Source organism: Halichoerus grypus, chromosome 6 (genome assembly GCF_964656455.1).
Source record: "Halichoerus grypus chromosome 6, mHalGry1.hap1.1, whole genome shotgun sequence".
In the NCBI taxonomy this organism is placed as follows: domain Eukaryota; kingdom Metazoa; phylum Chordata; class Mammalia; order Carnivora; family Phocidae; genus Halichoerus; species Halichoerus grypus.
In genome coordinates, this window is record NC_135717.1 from 3,183,975 (window position 1) to 3,201,708 (window position 17,734).

Consider the following 17,734-nt stretch of genomic DNA (forward strand, 5'->3'; position numbering starts at 1 on the left):
TCCTGCTGTTTTCTCAACAGATTGCGTGGGTGATTGGTTCTTCCAATCAGACATCTTGCCCGAGTAGGAAACAGGCTTCCTGTGCAATCCTTCATTCCACCCATGCGTCCGCTCACCCAACACTAAATCCTGACCGGTCATCTGCTTCAGCCCAGGCGCTCTGCCGGGTGCTGGGATGCAGGGCTGAGGTGACCAGTCTCCACTCATTAACTGCAAGGAGAAGGGCACACTCATCACCACATCCTGCCACATAACGAGCTCCCGCCGAGGTTCGTGCCGGTGCTGTGGGAGCCTGGTACAAGGGGGACCGGCCGGGACATGAAGCAGAGAGCCTCCAAAGGGGACAGGCCCCAAGACACGGGCCAGGCAGAGGATGGGGCAGCATCAGCAACGGCCCCAAAGCGTGAGCCTCGAGGCACGGCGAGAGCAGCTGGCTTCTACGGAGACGGCGGGGGCGCTGGGCCGGGACATTGCCGGGTGTGGTGGGAGGGTCTGCCTGGGGAAATTCTCCCTCACTCTTGGTGTCCCAACTCAAATATGGCTTTCCTCCATACCTGTCCTTGACCCCCACCGCCATTGTGCCCAGGCAGCCTTCCTCCTTCCCTCCTCGGGGTCCTGATACCGTTATATGTATTTCCCCTTGAGTATTTGGTACTGTGTATAATAGTTACTGGTCTACAAGTGTGTCTTCCAGCGAGACCGTGAACCCCATAAGGGCGGCCCGGGCCCAATTCTCTTTGTACCTGTGACAGCCAGTAGAGAGCCTGGCACACACGGGTCCTCTCTGTGGGCGTTCAGTCGCTTCATGTCATGGCAAAAGGGTCTAAGAGCATCATTAGTTCCTCATTAGCATCTGATTCTGCCAACTGGACCTTTCTGGAGCTGGCTCCGACTCCCATTTGTTTCTCCTTCAGAGGCTGTGATGTCGAAGAATCTAGAGTATTCTACACTATTACTATTACTGCTTGAAGTATTATTACACGAAGAACCTAGAGCAGATAAGATGGTTATCTCTGGGCTGATTCCAATTTCTACTGAGCAAAATACGTCTGTGGGCTTTGCCGAAACAGTTCACAGTATTGCCAGTTGCATAGTTGCCGAACTTCCTGCCACAGCGAACAGGAAGCCCAGCTCTGTCCCCTGGGCCAAGGATCTGGTTTTATTTTTATTAGGAAGCGGTGCCCTTAAGAAACAGCTGAATATGCTGGCTAATTATGGTCACAAAGAACAGCTTAGCAGCAGTACACTAAAATGGAAATTGTATTTGGCCTATGCTCCACACTGTGCAAGTGGACGAGTCTAACTAACTCCATGCAGCAGTCCATCCATCCGGCTCCTTGGGACACACTCTGCAACCAGCTGCTCCTGGCAGGCTGATCGGGACGCCGTTCTCCTGGAAACCGTGGCCCCTGCAGGGGCCAACCTGGCGTGGCTCCGTGGCGGGGGCAGGCCCTGTGCAGCACCTGCCCTCACCACAAGCCAGCCGCTACCAGAGGGCCTCTCCAGAGCTTTTGTGAAACAGAACTCCGCAGCCCCCACTGAGCCTTTGTCCGTGCACTTGCCTGGAGGTGAAACCCTCTCCAGAGAGCACGCTGGGCCTCGCAGGCACCCTGAGGACTGCCCCTCTGTGGAGCGTGAGAGTTCTCTTCGCTGAGGCTCAAAGAGGACAGCAGTGTCCAAAGGTCTGGTCCGAGGTAACTGCCTGGGGGGGCTGAGAGCACACGGGGTCTGCAGGCAAGGGGAGCCTGGGGGTCCTGGGTTAAGAGAGCACAGGGATTGTTGCAGCCTGATAGCAAGGACGGGGCGAACTGATCGAGAATTCTGGTGAACAGCTAGAGCATTTGGCCCAGTCTCTTAAGTGCTTGTTGAGTTGGATCAAGAATAATCTTTCTTTGAGATGATTATGATAACAAGGCAGGAGAAGAAACCGAGAGAGGCTTTGAAGTGGACTCAGAGACACATCAAACCCACGTTACCTGGCGTCTCATCCGGCAGCCTTTGGGGCTATCTGCCGCTGTAGAGACCCGCACTTTTCATTGCTTTCAAGCTGTTCCACAACTCCGTGGATCGTACAGAACTGAAGAGTAATGCAAATAATTCTCCTCCATAGAAATGCAAATAAATCGTGTCTGGGTTATGAGTGGTTCTTGCAGTAACCAGTTATCACTCTAGATACGAACCAGGTTTGCATCTATCTGTAAATTCATTTAGAGTGCGCGCTGCAAATTCCCTTTTGGTACCTTTGGAGCACCTTACTGGTTCCTTCATGAATTAATGAACTACCTAAAATCTTTAGCACGTGTTCATTTTGTATTTGGATGAGAGCCATGGTTTTACCTTTTAAAAAATGTATCCTTTCAGCTGAGTGAGTTGGCCTCATATAGTATTAGAAACACATGCACTCATTGAACGAGCTTTGGCGATAACCCTGATTGTTGGGAGAGGCAGTCCTTAATCTAATCCTCAAATTGAGCCCTTTGCCTGCGCTCCCTGAGCTGCACTAAGGCATTAATTCCACTGCTAAAATAGAATAGTTGAGATCTTTCACCAGCTGGAAAGATTGTCTCTTTTCCTATGAATTTTTTTTTACACCGTAGCGCGTGTTCCCCGGGAAGCAGTCACAGGTAATAAACACCCTTACACAAAACTCCGGGCTTCGTTTCTCTTCATTTTTTTAATAGATGCGGGTGTGGTTTTGCCATCACACCTTAAAATACTTGAATTGAACTAAAATATAAGATAACTTTGTAATTTTTATTATTAAAGTTAGGCATGCTCACTAATAAAAACCTAGAGCTTACTTGAAGCACAGAGAGGGAAAGGAATCACCACAGTCCCTTGTGAGTTGAAAGCCAGCCCCACTGTCCCACGTCTGCCAGGACTTAATACCCGGCCACCCTCTGCCTTCCAGCTCTCCTTCCCTCCTGGCTCTTTCCGCCTCACCAGAGAATCACCTCCTCCTCCTCATCTCTTAGCCATGCCGTCCGCTCTTCTCCGCGGAGGCCAGAGCCTCCCCGACCTGAAGGCCAAGTGCAAGTGAGTGGTCATGGTCCTCCAGAACGGCTGTGCCGCCCGTGCTCTTGATCTCCCGCCACCCAGAGCACCGTGCTCCCTTGGCTTGACTCCTGCTTCCCTCTTGGATCCTGCCCTTCTTCTTCCATCCCTCGAGCCATTCCCTGTGACTTGTCTGGAGACTTCGTTTCCTCTCCTCCCCTAAAATGCCAGCATTCCTCACTTTGCTTGCTCAGCCCACGGTCTTCACCTCCTCTGTGCCCCCCAGCTAGTGAGCCCGTGCCACCGTGGTTCACCTGTCACCCATGTGCTGCCGTTCCCTAAAACATGTTTGCGACCTAGACCTCGGCCCTGGACCCCAGACTCCTGTAACCAAATGTCCCCGGACATCCTCACCCAGCTGTCCCATGGGCTCAGCAAACTCAAACTGCCAGAACTCATCATGTTTCCCCTGAAATTGCTCCTTCTCAAGTTAGAAACCCAGACATCGTTTTGACTCTGTCCCCCGCAAATGGTAAGGTTTACCTCATAAATGTTTCTCCAACCCATTGCCCTTCTCCATTCCTGCAACCTCTTTTCCCCTGCTGGCTGCCACCCCATCACACGAGTCCTTCCAGTTATCCTCCCAAACTCTGCCCTCCCCGAGCCATCAGCAGGAGCCCTCGAAATGTACATGTGCCCGAGTGAAGCCTCCCCCCTCTGCTAGAAACCCTTCAGAGGCCCCTCAGAGAAGGGCCCACGGCGGGGCTGGGTGCGAGGCCTGAGTTCCTCCATGATCTCCTTCAGCTCCCCCAGAGTGCGTAGGGCTCCACATGGCCTGGAGACTGGTCCCTAGCCCGTCTTCTAGCCACACGGCCAGCCCTGATTCCACCATAGATATTTCATTGCTTAAAGAATAGATTCTAGGCTGATTACTGTGGCACATAGTCCTATTCATCATCCACCTGCCACCTGCCTCTCCTGATTTATCTCCAGCCACTCACTGCTTTGCCTGTTACGCTTTAGCAATAAGGCATGGCTCGTGGATCCATGCGCACATAGTTCTCTCCCCGTCCCTGCTCCTCTGTCTCTAGTCAACTCCTTGTAGCATCTCCTCCCAGCAGTGTCCCCTGTCTCCCCTTCCAGGGGACACTGTTCCCAGGTCTTACTCTGGGGGTGGTGGTGTCCCAGATCTTCTCTAGGGGGGCACTATCCCATGTCTCCTGCTCTGGGCGGGGGGTGGGGGGTGGTGTCCCAGGTCACCTTCTCTGGTGGGGTGCTGTCTCCAGGTCTCCTGCTCTGGGGGTGTGCTGTCCCAGGTCATCTTCTCTGGGGAGGGATGTTGTCTCCATGTCTCCCCTTCTGGAGAGGAGTGCTCTCCCTGGTCTCCTGCTCTGGGGGGTGTGCTGTCCCAGGTCATCTTTTCTGGGGGGGCAGGGCACTGACCCAGGTCTCCTCCAGCAGCGATGAATTACCCAGCAGGCAAAGTAGGCCCTGAGGGCACAATGAAGGCAGGACACCAACACATGAAAATATCTAGAAGGAGACTCGTAAGAATATTTTTCCTCCTCCCAAGTTTGCAAAGATACTCTCCTATGTCTCCATTCGGAAGATTTTTACTTTGCATTTCTTTGATTACTGGTCCTGCTGAACACATTTTCCCAAGTTCCTTGGCTTTCTGTGCTTCCTCTCTATGATCTGTCAGTTTCCTTTCTTCTGTTTTTGTATCAAAACCTTAGGGGTTTTTTTGTCATGTGTGACACGTATTCTTTCAGTTTGCTTTTTACTCTTAATTTTTGTGTATTCCTTTTTGACATACGGAAGTATTTGATTTTTACGTAGTTAAATCTGTAGATCTTTTCCTCTGTGATTTCTTTCATTACTTGTATGTTTGGTTGGATAGCTCAACACAAGCATAAAATACTAGTTCTTGTAAGTTTTCCTCTTGTTTTTAAAGCTTTACTTTTTCATACATTTAACTTTTAAATTCATCTGGAATTTAGATGGAAATTCTGATATATGATTTTTATTTTTTTAAATGACCCTCATTTTCCCAACACAATTCACTGAATATTCCATTTACTTATGGATTTTTTTTTCCTTTTTTATACATGAAGAGGACCTGTTTCTATAAAAGTCTATTTGGGGTTTATTTGGACCCATTGATTCATCATCTGTTCTTCTGCCTAGTCTCTATTTTAATTGTTTTAGCTCTGAAATGTGTTTTAATAGCTGATAAAGCAAGTTCCTTCATCTTTTAAGAATTTTGCTGGTTCTTGTCACCTGTTTATTCTTCTGGAAAAAAACTGGAATTATTTTGTCAGCTTTCAAAAATAGTCCCATTGACTTTTTAGTGATGTTAAACCTATGATGAGTTTTATGAGAACTGACTTCTTGGAGATTCTGTCTTTCCACCTAGAAAATAACCTGCTTCTCCATTTTGTTAGCTGCTTTTTTATATCATGTAGGGAAGTTTGCAGGCTTACACTCACAGGCTCTACATTTCTGTGTGAAAGTCGTGCTAAGATTCTGTCCTATTGCTGCCAGGAATAGGATTTTCTCTCTGTTCCATCTTGCAGCTAGCTCATTGTTGGAGTATCATGACAGTCCTGATGTTCGAGTGTTTGTCTCCTATGCACCCACTTTCCATATTCTCTTTTTATTCTAACGATTTTCCAGTTGATCCTCTTAAGTTTTTGAGGTAGACAATCATATCTTCTCCAAATAATAAAAACTTATTCTTTTTTTTTTTAATGTTACAGGGTTAGCCAGGATAATTTAAAAGAATAATCAGCATAGTAGCGAGTCTTTTGTTCATCCCCTGATCTCAGTGGAACATCTATCAGGGGTTTACTGTTACGTATGATACTGATCTTTTGTTGCTTACTGATATATAATTTGCATATCATAAAACACAAAGATCTTAAGTGAGTTTTTACAAATACACATATACCACATATCTCCTACCTCAAATAAGGTACAAAATGTTTCCATCCTCCGGGAGGTTCCCCTGTGGCCCTTCTCAGTCTGTCCTCCACCTGCAAGGACCAGCACTCGGCAGACCTCTTTCCCCACGCAGCCTGTTCCTGAAGTTCATATAAATGAACAGGATCTTGATTTGAAACAAGTTCATCATGATCTAGTACATTCTTCCCATTCATGGTTCTTAGGATTTTTAAAACATCTTTTTTAAAAATATTTTATTTATTTATTTGATAGAGACACAGCAAGAGAGGGAACACAAGCAGGGGGAGTGGGAGAGGGAGAAGCAGGCTTCCCGCCGAGCAGGGAGCCCGATGCAGGGCTCGATCCCAGGACCCTGGGATCATGACCTGAGCCAAAGGCAGACGCTTAACAACTGAGCCACCCAGGTGCCCCGATTTTTAAAATACCTTTATGGAAACTTCTTCTAAGCCAATTATTCCTAAAATAACAATATTCCATTTAGCAATACCCTACAACTTCCTCCTATGAATGTCCTCGGCTCCACAGCCCTGAGGCGGATTCCTGAGGTCCTGCCCTCCGCAGTTCAGAGGTGACACACTGAGGGATGTGGTCACCATCATGATGCCAGGTTCCCGAGCCTCAAACTCCAAATTAATGTATTTTTCCTTAACTTGGAAAGGAACACTGTCTTCCATAAGTTAATACCATACTTGCTCTTTTCTGAAGACGTGCTAGAAGAAACGTGAGGTTGGGAGAACATGTCTCGGTCTTCTGCATGTCTCACCGTGTCTTGGCTGGAGGCAACCACGTGGTGGGCGTCTCTGCCACCCGGACAATGCCTGTTTCTCCCGAGCAACTTAGCAGCTTCCTTTTCAAACTCTGCCATCCAGCACGTCACTTTTCCCTTTGGTCTCCTGGAAACCCAGAGCTAAACTGAGTGCTTAGCTGGACTACCTAAGTCCTCCCAGGTGCTCAACACTGTCTTCTCATCCTTAATGATTTTGGATTTGTTTATTTTTTATTTTAATTTTATATGCAATTTTATGTATATTTTCACTTCAGGTATTTAAATCTTCTTTAGAAGCAGCAGACCTCTCTCTCTCTCTCTCTCTCTCTCTCTCTCTCTCTGCATGTGTACACATGCACACGGGCACACACACTGAGCGACCGAGTGAGCCAGACCACAGTCCTTATCCACAGAGGGCCATACAAGGTCACTGAGCAATGCAGCAAGAAAGCAACTTAAACGCGGCAGACGGACCCGGCAGGGGGTGCAGGCAGCTTTGTCCTGGTGTGAGGTTCAGAGGCAGCAGGAGCGAGCAGGAGGGTTGCTTATTCTGAATTGGTGATTGAATTCCCTGGAAGGAAGGGCGCCAAAGACAACTGGGAGCCCAGGGGCTGGGCCTGGGAACTGCAAGCCCACTGAGGGATGTTGTTCTGGGCGGATCATCGGCTAACCTGGCTGGAGCATGCTGAGTCCAAGGTGACATTTTGGGGTCCAGGTGGCAATTTCCCACAGGCCTGTGTCTTTCCCCGGGCCTAGAACATTGTCCTGGCCACAGCTTTCTTGAGCAGGGCATCTTCTATCAGCAGCTGGTCTGCGACTAGCTTTTGGGGAGCACTCTCTGGGGCCTGGGGCCTCTCCCCAGCCCCCTCCCAGTATCTTTGGGGAGGCAGGAAGGGTCCGTCGTCCTTCACAGGGATAATCTCTAAGCCATGTGGCTCAGCTCTTTCTTCTGTGGTCCCAGAGCCTTCTCAGCCAGGGCCCGGGAGCTGTCTCGCACCCCACTCTCCATGAGCTCATTTGCTCCCGAGTGAAAGCTGTTCCTGACTGGCTCTGCACAATACGTTCAATGTCTTCATCCCCACTTTTGCTATTACGTGCTTAAAAGCTGACGGGCTTTGAGCCGTTTTGCTTGCCCAAATTGCAGAGACTTTGGTCTTTATGCGTCAAGTCATTTTAATGCTGTCTTTGAAACATAGCTCACACAGGTATCTACTAATAGCCTCCGAGTTGTTAGGAAGTATTTTCTGTCTCAGCTCATTTTTCTTGGGGCTTTTGCATATTGAACCTCACATTAATGGCATTTGCTCCCATTTTAAAATCCGTGCAGGAAGACAGAGTGTGTCACAGATACTTACTCATCTTTGTTATCTTGCTGTGCTGTGGGCCCAGAGAGGGGCTGAGGTGGAGGGCTGGGGGTTCTCGCCCTCTCGGCTCCCAGCCCTCCGGCAAGACACGGGGGTGGGCCCGGAGCCCGAGGTCGCCCCCGCAGCCCTCGCTGGTGCTCATCTCCGGTGGGCCCTTTCCAAACGCGTCGCACATGCTGGGTAAATTCCTGCCTGGGTTAGCCCGTAGGACCGCTCAGTGTGGATGCAGCGTGGCCCCTGCGATGTGTCTGCCCTGAGGCTGGGGCAGCTTCGACGCAGAGAGGGCCGCCTGCTTCCGCCCGGCCACCGGCCAGCCAAGGTTCGAGCTCTCCAAGGTCTGACCCGTTGTGTGGGGCGCACCAGCCACAATCATGATATGGCTCCTGCCCACAGCCCAGTTCCCCTGCACTTCTGGATTCGTCCAATCCCTCTTCCCAACCCCCCTGTCTTCTCTCCACCTCTCTGAAGTGGATGGCTTCTCCAGTTCAGCGCCCACACCCTGACCAGGAGTGCATGTCCCCTTGTGGACCCAAGCCTCGAGCACCTTTGGGGTCTTACAGTGCAGAGGCCCCAGTCCCTTGGACATGAAGAGCGTAAGGTCCCAAAGCCCGTTGCTGGCTTTACTTTGGCCACGTTCCCTAGTGGGGGGAGGGAGGTTCATTAATTTCCCAAATGCTCAGCACTTTGGTTCTAGACTTTGAAGGCCACGCTTTGTGCCTTTTCCCTCTGGCCCTGCACACTTTCTTGTTGCTCTGATAACGTCAGCAACAGAGAAAGCCCTTCCCAAGTGAGGGACGCCAAACCGTACTTTAACCCTCTGCTCCTTGGGGCTTTGTCTTTGGTAGGGAATAGCCCCCTGCTGCCTCCCCCCTCCCAGGCCAGGGAAGTTCTGCGGGTTGTGGCCGTTCCTCCTGTGATCTCAGGCTTCTCTCCCAGGGTCGAGTCACAGCATTCTTCCAAACTTGTGCTTCAGTTCACTCATTCTAGATAGTTGTGATGCCTCGATGGCATCTGGTCCATCCAGAGGACCTTGTCATCTCGTGTTGCGAGCACGGCCCATCCTACCAGTGTGCCGTCTACCCACCAAGCAGGACGCTGCAGCACCACTCTGAAGTCAAGTCCTCTCGGTCTTGTAACAGTTTGTAACCAGAGTCTTCTTTACCCTTCACAGAACTAGTTATTATCTGCGCTTCTCTTTGAATGTCCAGACGAGCTCTGAATGAGCCGAGAGACCCCGTTCTGTAGCGCCGGCTGAGCATGCCTCCGAGTCCCCACTCCACCTGGCGTAGACTAGGGGCTTGGGGGCGGGGATTAGCTCTCAGCCCCAGCAGCCGAACCAACGGAGGTGGAAATGATTTGTTGTCTGGGCCTTGAAATTTCGTTTCTCGGTTCACGTTACAATCAGAACTTCAGGGCACTTGGATGTCAAGAAGCAAACGGTGATCATCCCACCAAATTAATTTCAGTGACTCAGTGAGCTGGACGCTGAAATGTAGGTAGGAGTGGTCTCCGAAAAACTTGAAAATAATTACACAAAGCACTTGAAAATTCATGAAAATGGTTTTTAAAAAGCAATAGAATGCCCCATGCCTGTTTTGTTTCATTTTTTTCTCACACTCTATTTTCCAAGTTTTTGTTAATGAATATGTATTTTTGTGATGTCTTTTCTATACATGTATAACTTTTATATACATATGTAATTTATATATGTATATAAAATTTATATGTAATTGTATATAATTAATATATATTATATATATATATATATATTTTTTTTTTTTTTTTTTTTTTTTTTAACCTTCTCGCATTACTTAGTGGGCATGCGGTTCTGTGGGTGGACTCAGGTTTTGGATGGCTGATGTCGTTTTGGAGCTCTCACTAAGGGAAAACTATTCAGAACCGGAAGGGTCTCTGCAGGGCCTCGGGCAGGGCCAGTGCAGATGCGGGCCGAGAGCTCAAGGCCCCTCCGTCCTTGCGCCTTCCAGAGGGCACGCTAGCCTCCTACCATGAGGGCCGTCGGCGACTATTGTTCACAGCTGCGGAGGACGCGGCCCCTTGCTGTCCCTCCACCCCACAGACGGCAGGCGCTCCAACACTGAGAGATGAAGTGAGCCCCGTCTGGGACAGTGGGACAGCCCCATCGTCCCGGGCTCCAGTGTCAGGAACGGTGGCAGTGGCTTGAAACTCGCCCTGACCCTGTTGTGCGTGCCTCCCTGTGTGAGCTCACATGCCCAGCTCCGTTCCCTTGTCCCGCGGAGCACACAGGGCCTCCCAGCGCAGGTCCCACTCCGCGTGCCCCAGCTTGTCCCTTCCCCGCCTGGTCCACATCAACCCACTGACGGACAGGCCTCTTCTTCTCTTCAGATTTATTTTAGAACAGCTTTAGGTTTGCAGAGTTATTGTGAAGATAGAGAATTTCCAAAAGCCCAACGCGCAGTTTCCCCTCTCGTAACATCTTCCATCTGTACGGTACGTTTGTCACAGTGAATGAACCAATACCGACATGTTTGTTATTAACTGAAGTCCGTGCTTTATTCAGATTCGCTCAGTTCTTCACGACTGTCTTTCCTCTGTCCCGGGTGGGATCCCGGGTGGGTACACCACACCACATCTGTCTCCTCAGGCCCCTCTCAGCGGGCCACTTGCTCAGACATTCCGTTTTGATGGCCTTAACGGTTTTGAGGAGTGCCAGTCAGGTGCTTTGTAGGACGTCACTAGGTTGGGATCTGGGGATGTTTTTCTGATGATTAGACCAGCATTCTGGACTTCTAAAAGGAAGAACACAGAAGCAAAGCGCCATTCCCGTCCCTTCCCATCGGGGTGCGTGCCGTCAGCAGGCCTTACCGCTGTTGCCACTGCGGAGGCCTTTTGACCAGTGGGAAGTGCAACTTCACCTGTGCCCAGGCTTAGGTTCTCACCCGTCCTGAGTGTCAGGATCTTCCTAAGAAGCCCAGAGTACTTACATTCAGTGTCTAAGCAGCCGGTGTGCGGAAGGAGAGCCTCTCATGAGTGGCATGGCTGAGTCTCTTGGAAGCTTTGGGCCAAGACATAGTTGTGCTTCTGGTTCTGTGACTAAGCTCTTGACTGAAAAGCCTGAGTACTAACTGTGACCAGTAATGAGAAGTCAAAAGAACAACATGCCTTTATCTGGGAGTTTCTACCCAGGTAGAAAGATCAGACCACGAACCATGGTTCCATCCCTCTGTGTCTCCTTCTCTCATATGAACAAGAGGATAATCATACCCGCCCCAAGGTTATTGTGAAGGTTAACTATGTACATACAAAGTCACCCCAGGTGCCAGGACATGGCAGGTACTTTTGCTGAACAAATATTGATGGAGCCCCTGCTCTATGTCAGGCACTCTTCTAGGTGCAAAGGATCAAACAGTGAGTAAAGTCGATTTAATGGAGTTTATCTTGTGGGTGGCTGTCTAAATGGGCGTCATTTATTGTGCGTATTATTGTTATCATCATAACCTAAAGCTTCCATTTTAGGAGACACAGTACGCAGACTCTTGTAGCCAGAACAGCATCAGAATTAAGAAAATAATAAATGTGCATCTTAAATCTTCCACTTAACTTGCTCTGTAACCTAGGGGAAGTTGTTTTAATGCAAGAATGTTCATTCTCATTCATATAAAAAAATACAAGGCAAAGCATCAGTGGAATCGCGTTTTTCATCTACCAAACATATGATTTAAGACGGTCACAATGCTCGATGCTGGCAATGTTGTGATTAACAGTCACTTTCTAGAAACTCTTTATTATGAAAAGTGTGACACATACACAAAGGTATTCATGCGTTCACTTTGACACCATCAACATATTACCATATTGGTTTCATTGAGTCCCCACCTTTTGTTTTGTTTTGTTTTGTTTTGTTTTGTTTTGCTAGGGTATTTTTAAGGAAATCCCAGACATTATGTCATTTCAGCCTTAAGCGATTCAGTAAATAGCTCAACTAAATGACATCACACACAACAAAATTAATGGTAATCATCTTATACTCAGTCCATATTTATATGTCCCGAATTGCTTTTTTTATGTGTTTATTTAAATTCTGTTACTTAACATACAGTGTAATATTAGTTTCAGGTATAGAATTTAGTGATTCATCACTTCCATACAACACCTGGTGCTCATTAGGACACGTGCCCTCCTTAATGCCCATTATCCAGTTACCCCATCCCCCAGCCCACCTCCCCTCCAGCAACCCCCAGTTTGTTCTCTATAGTTAAGAGTGTTTCTTGGTTTTTCTCTTTCCCTGCCCATGATCGTTTGTTTTGTTTCTTAAATTCCACATAGGAATGAAATCATACAGTATTTGTCTTTCTCTGACTGACTTAACTTCACTCAGCATTATGCTCTCTAGCTCTCTCTGTCTTGTTGCAAATGGCAAGATTTCATTCATTTTTATGGCTGAACAAAATTCCATTGCATGTATATACCACTTCTTGTCTATCCATTCATCAGTCGATGGACACTTGGGTTCTTTCCGTAATCTGCCAATTGTAGATAATGCTGCTATAAATATAAACATCGGGGTGCAGCTGCCCCTTTGAATCTGTATTTTTGTATCCTTTGAGTAAATACCTAGCAGTACAATGACTAGATCATAGGATATTTCTATTTTTAACTTTTTGAGGAACCTCCATACTGTTTTCCAGAGTGGCTGCACCAGTTTGCATTCTACCAACAGTGCATGAGGGTTCCCCTTTCTCCACATCCTCACCAACACTTGTTATTTCTTACGTTGTTGATTTTAGCCATTGTGAGTGGTGTGAGGTGATATCTCATTCCAGTTTTGATTTGCATTTCCCTGATGATGAATGATGTTGAGCACCTTTTCATATGTCTGTTGGCCATCTGGTTGTCTTCTTTGGAAAAATGTCTGTTCATGTCTTCTGCTCATTTTTTTAACTGGACTCTTTGTTTTTTGGGTGTTGAGTTTTATAAGTTCTTTATATATTTTAGATACTAACCCTTTATCAGATATGTCATTTGCAAATATCTTCTCCCATTCTGTTCGTTGCCTTTTAGTTTTGTTGATTGTTTCCTTCGCTGTGCAGAAGCTTTTTGTTTTGATGAAGTCCCAATAGTTTATTTTTGCTTTTGTTTCCCTTGCCTCAGGAGACATAGCTAGAAAGAAGTTGCTATGGCCAATTTCAAAGAGGTTACTGCCTGTGTTCTCCTCTAGGATTTTAATGGTTTCCTGTCTCTCATTTAGGTCCTTAATCCATTTTGAATTTATTTTTGTGTATGGTGTAAGAAAGTGGTTCAGTTTCATTCTTTTGCATGTGGCTGTCCAGTTTTCCCAACACCATTTGTCAAAGAGACTGTCTTTTTCCCACTGGATATTCTTTCCTGCTTTGTCAAAGATTAGTTGCCCATATAGTTGTGAATCCATTTCTGGGCGTTCTCTGTTCCATTGATCTATGTGTCTGTTTTTGTGCCAGTACCATACTGTCTTGATGAATACAGCTTTGTAATAGAGCTTAAGTCCGGAATTGTGATGCCACCAGCTTTGCTTTTTTTTTTTTTTTTTTTTTTTTAGGATTACTTGACTATTTGGGGTCTTTTCTGGTTCCATACAAATTTTAGGACTGTTTATCTCAGCTCTGTGAAAAGTGCTATTGGCATTTTGATAGGGATTGCATTAAATGTGCAGATTGCTTTGGGTAGTATAGACATTTTAATAATACATGTTCTCCCGATCCATGAGCATGGAATGTCTTTCCATTTCTTTGTGTCATCTTCAAATGCTTTTTTAAAAATTGACTTTTCATGGTTGATTCTTTTGAATCCAAATCCAGATCCAAACAAGGTCCATCCATTGCTTTGGTGGTTCTGTCTCTTGATCGACAAGAGCCCCGTGTCCCTTTCCCCTGCTGTCGTCTGGTGCAGAGACCAGGGTGTCTGTCCTGCAGAATGTCCCACACCGATTGCTTCCTCGTGGTGTCATTTAATTGTTCCTGCATCTCTTTAATTGCCCAGAGACCAGAATGAGTTTGCATCAGCTTTTGGTTCCATGTGTTTTCTTGGATCCCATGTGTGTGTCTGTGTGGGAATGTCTGCCGCCTGGGTGTTGCTCGGTACTTCCCACTGCCTCTCACAAGGAGACGCTGGAGGCCTAGCTGCTCTTTTAGTGATGTTCAGTCCGCTCCCAAATCTAGGAGGTGGTGGCCGTAAGGACAGGGGGCGTTATTTATACCTCCCTGAGTCTGGGTTTTCCTCTTGTATATACCTCCTCCCCAAGAAGATTCGCGTGGTTACGGCTGTGAATTCACATCCAGACTGCAAGCTGCCACACAGACATCAGGTGTCAGTAATAATTATGGTCCCTCTGGCAATGAAAATTTTCTTTGAAAAAGTCTTTTCCTTCCTCGGATACCTTTAATTGAGAACATGGTAAGGCTCTTTTTTATTGGAAATAAAAAAGCTTCCAGTACATTTGTGACGATTGAAAACCGCCTGCTTTTTCACCAATCGACAGAGCAAAGGAGTGATTAACTCCTCGTGGATTCTGGGCACTTGAAGCCAAGAGAAAGACCAGTGATGCCCGTGTGGGGTAGAGGTTTGTTTAATAGCCTGGCTGAGGAATACCAAAATTCCTTCGGCTTCGAGATCAGAGGTACAAGAGGCATCCCTGAAGGGGAGGAAAAAAGCTATTGAAACTTTTATGGGATGGTTTCCTTTATCAAAAGAATCTTCCACATCTCAGCCCCTCCGACAAGCATCTTGAAGCCCTCCTGTCTGAGGACCAGGAGGAGCATCTTTTAAAGGGATTTTGCTTACGGATTGTCAGGGACAGACCTGCTCTTTACATTTTAACAGTTCTCAGCAAGATTGCAGTGCAGAGCCTTGTGAGGGAGCAAATCCTTCCCAAACCACTTTTTTTTTCCTCTCTTTTTTTAGTACAAATCAGAGTGCCCATGAGATGGATCGGTTTCATTTGTATTAGTTTTCAGTTTAATCTCTCTTCCTGCCAGACCTTTTATCTTCTAGGAGGGAGAGGGAAAAGAATAAATAGAGTTCTGTGGACGTATCCAGAGGCCTGAGCCGAGCCCCCGGGTACAGAGCAGATTAATAGGCCCTTGTTGCCCAGTCAGATGGGGCCGCAGATCCCGCTGCTCAGGTTACACACTTGGAGGAGGTGTCTACACTCTGAGGGGAACCTGGGAGGGAGGGCATGTGGGGTGGGAGAGGCGGCGTGGGGTGCTCTCTGCCCCCTTTGTGCTGACACGCATCGGCTCTGTCAGCGGACTCGGCCACCGTCTTTTTGAGTTTGCCTCTTTCTGACCTTGGACTCTGTACCTGAATGAGCAGGTGAGCCATTCACTTACAGACACCGAGGTCTGCAGGAAGAGAGGGATGGAAGATAAGTTTTATTGAGCGCTGCATCAGTCCCACAGGAAGCAGGTGGCCCTCTTAGAGCAGTCAAGGAGGGAGTCTGCAAAGGGAAGGTCTGCCCAGGTATGGGTGGAGAGAGACCCCGGGAACCCCAGGGCTGGAGCCAGCTGACTCAGGACACAGAGACAGGGAGCTGCAGTGCCCAGAGAGGAAGAGCAGGAACGTTTGGGTGAAGAATGCGATAGTCCTGGGCCGTCTCCCCGTGAGTAAGAAAGAGCCCAGCTCTGCCAGGCAGGTCGTCCAGGGCCCGGAACGGGGTGGGGAGGTAGAGACGGATGAGGGGCAGTGGGAGGGGGACAGGCCCATCCAGCAGGGCCTGGATGCGTCAGCTTACTTCTCCTTCAAACCAATGACGGTTTCAGGAGTTCTGTGTTATTTCCCCATTTTTTTCTTCCCCATTGAAAAAAAAAAGTTTCATTGTGGTAATATACACATAACATAAAACTTAACATCTTAGCCATTCTTAAATGTACAGTTAAGTGGTGTTTAGTACATTCACATTGTGCCACCCATCTCCATTCTTCTCATCTGGCAAAACTGAAACCGTGTATCCATTAAATGTGACTCCCCATCTCCCCCGCCCCCCCACCCCAGCAGCTACCATTTACCTCTGTGTCTGCGGATCTGACTCCTCCAGGGACCTCAGTGGACCTCAGGGGCCTCATCAGTGGGATCCTACACAACCTGTCTTCTTGTGACTGCCTTATTTTCAAGGTTTAGCCCTGGTGGAGTGTGTGTCAATCTCTTCTTCTTCAAAGCTGAATAATAAAATATTTCGTTGTAGGGCTAGACACATTTTGTTCATCCGTCCATCCATCGACGGACACGGGTTCATAACAAATATCTCTTTGTGACCCTCCTTCCATTTCATTGGGGGATATATTTTGAAGTAGTTCTATTTTTAGTTTCTTGAGGAGCCGCCATATTGGTTTCTGCAGCGTCCACCCCATTTCACATCCCCACCAACTGTGCACGAATGTTCCAGCTTCTCTATACCCTTGCCCGCGCATGCCATTTCTGCTTTCTTTATAGTAGTCATTCCCGTGGTTGTGAGGTGGATCTCCCTGTGGTTTTGACTTGCCCCGCCCCCAGCTTTACAGAGGAAGCTCAAACAAAAGTGAACAGCAGTCCGCAGAAGAGCGTAGTCAGCTGTGACCACTCTGCATCCATTGTCTTCCAAAGGAAAACCATATCTCCACTGGAGTGTGGCTTGGCAGGGAGAGGCACTGCTCCCCACCAGCAGTCACATGCATGCAAGGGAGGGCTCTTGCATCGTCCATGCGGACAAATGGCTCTTTCCTGTAGGGGAGCTGCTTAGCAAACCAGACCACCATGAGCTGTCTGATGCTTCTAGAAGGGTCTCAGACTCCCAGTGCAAAAAAGAGAAATCGGTGTGAGGTTTTCCGTAGTTCACTGGGGATGCACACGTTGCACTTTTAAGGAAACATAAAGAGCAAGGGATCCTCATCAACCGTAGATTACCTATATCACTGAAAATCAAAAGCCAAGAACACTGAAATGCCCAGCTGGTGCTGAGGACTGCATTCCCAGAAAGCCGTTTTTGGAAGCAGCTTTATTTGAAATAATTAAAAAGATTCAGCCTTTGTAGCCCAACTGGCATCCTGCTCCAGAGCGGCGTAACTTTTTGTCGAGGAATCTAGCTAACAGACTCCAGCTTCGTTGTAGACGGCTCGGCATGAGAGCCAACACAAGTTGCCCTTGCGAGGCTCATTTCATTTTGGAGCAGCCTGTGGTTATTTCTTGGTGACTCCTAAGGACGCAGCACACATTTCTGATGAGCCCCCGGCACAGACTTGTGAACCCTCATAGTTAGGTCTTTAGGTTTTTGCCAAAGTGGCAGTGATCCTGTATGTGAAGGGCACCCGTGGCTGGTGTCCTCCGCAATCCGATCGCTGCCCAATGCCATAGTGGAAATCATGGCTCTCCTCTCTCTGACCGTCTCCAGTGTGGGTGAAAGGGATTTGGGCACCACTTCCAAGAAAGAAGACAGACGGTTTGATTTCCACAAGAACCCCTTCCCCCCAATTTTACCTCACCGATAACTTGAAAATGCAGCTCAGGCATCATGACGATTCCAAATGAGAAGTAACAGTGGGTGTTCAAAGTCATTGCCAGGTCTTGTTCATTCCAGGGCATCATTCTACTAAATGATCGGGCCAGAAAGCATGTTTCAACTTTGCACCAAAAAAAAAAAAAAAAGAAAAAAGTCCCACAA

General features: G+C 47.8%; 1 protein-coding gene across 5 annotated transcripts in view; it reads left to right on the forward strand.

Annotated features, from left to right (window-relative positions):
- SDK1 (sidekick cell adhesion molecule 1) overlaps window positions 1-17,734 on the forward strand; it is an 877,999-nt gene that overhangs the window by 671,179 nt on the left and 189,086 nt on the right. The window lies entirely within an intron of this gene.